We start from the raw sequence: 6,252 nt of genomic DNA on the forward strand, positions 1-6,252 counted from the left end.
ACTAAAGTGCTAAACCCTCGGCTGCTAGCTTAGGTTGCAAGGATACATATATGGTAAGTCATGAGATACAAGGTCACATGGACATGCATTATTAGACACCATGCACATGCCAAGACATGTTGAGACAGCTGGCTGGGAAGGACAGGCAGTCTTGTGCCAAATAGCTTCACTTGCATCCAAATCTATGAGAAACACAGTAGAGTACACATACTGTTATGAAAGAACAGAGAGTAGACTGACAGGTGCATGTGCACATAGTCATACTGTAACAGTGGACTTCGTCTGTACCGCTCACATTGAATTCGTCTATCAACCCGCTCACGTCTGGCTGGTCGTCGAGCTGGCCCCGTGTTACTGTAACCCTAGTGCATACGCACCTCGGGTTAACAATGAACTTGCTTGGAGTAGGTGGAAGCATCTAGAGTTGCACAGTTGCTGGGTGGAGCTTCGGCAACTAACGCTAACGCTGCGACAAAGCAAGTTTCATCTGGGTTAGGTTTTTGTGCTTCAACTCTACACAGCTATGTTTTGTCATGGTTGATTGCTGCATATGCTGCTCAGTTGGTGTCAGCTCACCCGTCAAGAGGTGCTGAGCTGTTTCAGCACACGGGCCTGATAGCGGGCGCGAACAAGGATTTCAAATCATCTGCATGGCTGAAGTATAATCTCGCTTTCTGCTGCTGACCATTACCTGCAATCGGACTTTGCTGACACTTACCTTTGGTCACTCTGTTTCACTGGCTCGGATGTTAACCTTGCCCGCATGTCACCTGCTACGGTTGTGGACCATCGGGACACGTAGCTACGCAGTGTAATTTTGTTGCTTTGCAGACGCCGCAGCAAACCCATTGCAGCCCACGACCTTGTCTGTGAGAAAAACCACATTCACTAAAGCAGACAATCCTAGGGAACCCTTCACTGGTTCAACAAAGGTGTGTGCAACAAGTCGGCAGAGTCATGCAAGTACAAGCACTGCTGCTAGAACAACAACTGCATGGACCACATCATTGTACCGCGTGTCCGCTCCAACGCTCCAATTAACGAGCACTATCCGTAAACTCCAATTAATACTCACCGTTTGGCAACTTTTCTTCGACACCATCCCGATGCAGCTTTTGTTCAGTCTCTAGTGCGAGGCTGTTCTATTGGTTGGTTTTTCTGGCCTGAGAATTTTCCGTATTAATCAAAACCTTCCTTTTGCCCATGATTATGCAGACGTTGTTCAGAAACAATTACAGAGTGAATGTGATCACGGACACATGGCGGGGCCTTATGACGTACCACCTTTGGAAAACGTTTAGTGCTCAGGTCTAGGCGTAGTCCCGAAAAAGGGAGGCGTATGGCACTTAATTATGCACCTGGCGTCGCCATTTGGGTCTAGTGTCAACGACTACATTTCCAAGGAAGAATTTGGTCTAGAATACAGTAGTACTGTCGACAATGCTATCGCCATCCCTTAGCTCTTGGGTCCATCAGCCGCCATAATAAAAGTCGACATAAAGCATGCTTTTCGACTCTGTCCAGTCTGGAGCGGTCACTCGTTCTTTCTAGATTCAGAATTGTTGAGCTCACCTGACATGAATCTGTTGAGTTATGTCTCTCTCACAGGCTACGGTGCTTACTATGGCAGTGCCTGGTGTTTGTGTAAATGGGTTGGAGCGCAACTCAACCATCCGATAGCTCGGAAGGAACTCGCACCATCATCATAGCCTCTCTAACACGGGGAGACCAGTGGAAGGGCAAGAGAGTCTTATTTCATTGCGACAATCAGACAATAGTCTATTCATGGCAAAACAGCAGTTCCCGTTCTCCCAGTCATCATGGGTCTTTTACGGCGATTGTTCCTGATAGCGGCAAAGGGCAACTTTGCTATCAGTGTCGCATGTACCAGGCACCGATAACAGTATTGCTGATGCCTTATCTCGTTCACAGGTGACAAGATTTGGACAGCTAGCCTCACGGGCTCTTTCCGTTGCAACTCCAGTTCCGCAGCTCCCCTTGGATCTCTGACCGTTGATGCCCGCTACTTTATGCAGCAAGGGGGGCAGCATCTACACGTATAAGCTACCAAGCCGGCCTCGAGCGCTACCTTACATTCTGCGCGATGGGGCATCGTACTCTGTTTCCTGCCTCTGAAGAACAGATGATGGACTTCTCTGCCTTCATTGCACAGTCGGCCAGCTACGCAACCATAAATGTCTACCTGGCAGGAATCCGTCTGGAGCACATTGAAAGGGGGTTCTCACACCCGTTTGATGACTCTCGTCGCCTCAAACTGTTGCTGAGAGATATTCGTCGCAAAGGCGCATACACTCATCAGTTCCACTTGTCGATCTCGATAGATGTCTTCCTTGGCCTAAAAAGGTCACTTTGTGATGTTTCGGTCATGAACTGTTATGACAGTTGTCTGATGTCATCGGCTTGTACACTCGCCTTTATTGGTTTCTTGCGTTGTGCAGAGTTTGTAGCGACTGACTCGAGACGTTTCTCAGACACCGACCTTCAACGCTTCGATGTTAGCACTTCAGGCGACAGTTTTCTCGTGTTTTTGCGCATCTCCAAGACAGAATCGTTCCGTCTGGGCCACACCGTTTGCATTTATCCATCTGGGCGTTCTGTCTGTGCAGTTCGAGCTTTATACCGTTTTCTGGAAATTCGTGAAGGCACTCCTGGTGAGCCATTGTTTCGACATACTGATGGTGCCTACTTAACTCGCAGATTGTTTACCACTCGTCTGCGTTACTGTTACATTCAGCCGGCATCGAGGAGATACTCTACGCATGTCATAGCTTCCGCATCGGTCCAGCAACAACTGCTGCAGCTGTGTGTATGCTTCCTTGGTTGATCCAGACGTTGAGTTGCTGGTCTAGTGACTGCTACGGACGCTACATCCACTCTTCAGCGGAGACGGTCACGGGAGTTCCTTTGCACCTGGCAGCCAAGTCTGCCCATGGTACTCTGGCTTTGTATCCGCTTGCTTGAGAGTTGAACTCTGGAGGGAATGTGGGTGTACGGTTACGTAAGCGAGTTTAGCCTTATAGTTTGGGCAAGTCAGCTATGGCTCAACAACAGGTCAAGGCTACTTTTTGAACAACAACTCTAATACAATCAGAGATAGAGCTCGTTTGCATTCGTTGTCAGGTAAAGGAGCTGGAGCTTGGGTGTCTGCAATTCTGTCTTCATCACGTGTTGCACTTTCACCACACGATTTTCGTTTGGCAACTATGATGAGGTTGGGATGTGACATTCCTGCACTGAGCAATTGTTGTGACTGTGGCAAAGAAATGGACATCCAAGGATACCATCTAATCACTTGTAAGACTGGGGGTGGTCAAGTGCACACTCACAACTCAATTGTGTCAGCATGGTCTAACTAACTGCCTTTCTCAACTCAACTTGCTACACAAACTAGAGCCACAATACAGGTACGTCAACAGTGACAAGAGGTCAGACGTCTTCGTTTTTGACCCAGCTTCAGGTGCTGACATCGAATTAGATGTGTCGTTGGCTCATCCGTGGTGTTTGGACTCAGTGACGGCAGCCTCCAGAGAAGAAGGAGTAGCAGCAATGAAATGGGTGGAGGAGAAAGAGGCAAAATAAAATTCTGAGCTACTGCCAGAAGGGTTCTGCCCATTGGTCATTCCTCTTGTTTTCGATCATTTTAGCCGTTATGGCGAACACGCTCTAAGACCGAACAGTATAGTATAACAGTATGGGCAAGCTCTACTTCTATTTGAAGCTTGTTGCCTCAGGCGGTTCAAGACACCCGGCGCTCCGGGTGGTTTAGAACCAGCGCTCTAGTTCGGATGTGTTTTGTGTCCGGCGCTCCGGACAGTGTTGTTTGTGATGTGATTGATCTGGCGCTCGGATGATCATATGGTTTAATGTAGTTTGGTGCTCCAAACGGTGTTCAGCAGTTGAGTTTGATGGTACCGAACCCCCTACTGTGGACCCCTCCCAATGCGACCCAAGTCACGTTGCAACGCTTTAAAGCATGGTGTTCTTGCGGGCATGGTGTTAAGCATGATAAAAGATGACAGATGTGAGCAGTCATTAACTCGAGACGCGCATGCTCTAAGGTTACGGTAACATCTCTGTGGACTGATGGACGGAGAAAGGGATGGATGGACAATTGGAATGCAGCGCATACGCTCATTGTCATCGCTGGTGTTAATTAGTTAGTTATAAGAAACATTATTAGATAAAGACATTGAGGGACATTGTTTGTTTTATAGTAGAGTGGTATTGTAAATTGTAATGGTGAAGTGATGATGTTGTTAGTTGGTGGTGTGACTGCATGGAGGTGGGACTGTATTTAGTGAAATCATACATTGATAATGATTTTGTTTGAAGTCATGATTATGATGTTGGAATTCATGGAGAGTAATGAATTATTATCCTCACTTGTCAGTCACATGACAGCATATGACATGGCTACATGTTGATTGTGAATGATGACTGAAACAGCAGTGAACATCAGTTTGCTTAATTAATGTGTGAGCAGTAATAGAATGAGTTGCTCGACAACTGTGTGGCTCAACAGCTAAAGAGATGTTTAGTCAACTGCATGACATTTGTCTTATTCATATTGTCTTTCTAACATTCACTTTCATCGCACACTTGCTATGCTGATTGTGCATTGTGTATGTGCTGGATAATAAGCTATTTAACTATTTGTTGATTATATGTACTTTGTACTGTGTGATATTGTTATGTTTCATTGCACTAATAATACTGTCTATTATTGGACAGGAAGGACAAACACCATTACAAGCTGCAGAAGAACAGTTGCCCTTCGATGATAGTTCAAAGAAAGAAAATCGTTCTCGTATTATTTCTTACCTTAAGGGATTGAATGAGAATGTATGAGCTAATTGTCACACAGTATAGGTTCTGTGTATTGATTAGTTGTTGTGTGTGATAATAGAGTTCTGTTGCAGCTGGAAATTTAGCATCAAACATTACAGATAGTACAACTGCAGTTGCTGACAACGATCATCCAAGTAAGTGAGACAATAGAAACATTTGATGATGTCATACAGCAGACATTAAGATCACTCGTAATACACTACTTTATTGTAAGCAACATGCCTACTAGTTGTGATACCGCGTAGATATGAGACTGTGTGGGCTTCAATGACGCAACGTGCCAGGTTGTGAGGGATTTGTGAACAATGGGTTAACCAAAGTGGTCGGCTCACACTGTGAGCTCGGACAAGTGGCGTGAACCCAAGAGGTCACTCAGGGTGACGTTGGAGGATCAATGCCTGTTAGAACCACCATGTACTCAAGCCCAAGAGATCAGTCAAGCTGACGTTGGAGACTGTCATACCCCGCTTGAACCCTAGAGGTCAGTGGAGTTGACGTTGGAGGCTTAACACACCATCACAGAACCCATTCTGTTTAATGACGTACATGAGACAACTGGCTTGCACCAAAGATGTTAGTCGCGTTGATGTTGCAACCTGAGTGGGGATACACTCGTAATGTTAGGCCAAGACTGGCCTAAACAGGGCCCCTCGCCCAAATGGCACGCTATCCTAAAGAGAGGCAGGAGACTGCATGTGTACCAGGGCGCTGGGATACAGCCTGAGACCATCAAGTTCAACATATATGTGCATTAACCGTCTCTGTCGTGAATAAATGTGAAAGAAAAACAGATGTCAGTCAGCGGACCACGATGGAAAGCTGGTAGGAATGTGGGCTTTAGCGAGCGCATCTGCTACAGAAGAGAGGGCCTTCCATTTAGTTGGATGTATCGTTGGTAGCAGTCTGAAGACCAACGACTTGCATTTTGATCAGCCAATCTGGCAGTGTAGCGGCTGCTGCAGTTCTTGCTGCTCTGATCCGAGAGCTGTGATTTGCGTAATGGTCTTCAGTGTACCCCAATTTGTGTAGCAAAGACCGAAGCATAGATAAGACGCAGGAGAGTGAGAAAGGACCCGTCTGCGTGTGCAAACTGCGGTAGATTTGATGCTCTAGGACGAGCCAGGTATGTTTTCAACGCCTTTACCTCACAGACTGAATGGTGTGTCCGTCTAAGAAATAAGTTGACGCTCAAGCAGAAAGGGGTCGTTTTAGAAGCCCTGATGTGCAGCTGATACCCATTGTTGTCGGTTGTGAGATCAGGGCGTAATAGCTTTCGGTCCTTGTCACAATCGCTGGGGCTCGGAGCCGTAAATTCCGAGCACGGAAGAAGCCGAAGAAGGCCACGGTAAAGGCGGCCCAGTACATCTGACGGTCGTCGGTTGA

Source organism: Corticium candelabrum, chromosome 3 (assembly GCF_963422355.1).
Source record: "Corticium candelabrum chromosome 3, ooCorCand1.1, whole genome shotgun sequence".
In the NCBI taxonomy this organism is placed as follows: Eukaryota; Metazoa; Porifera; class Homoscleromorpha; order Homosclerophorida; family Plakinidae; genus Corticium; species Corticium candelabrum.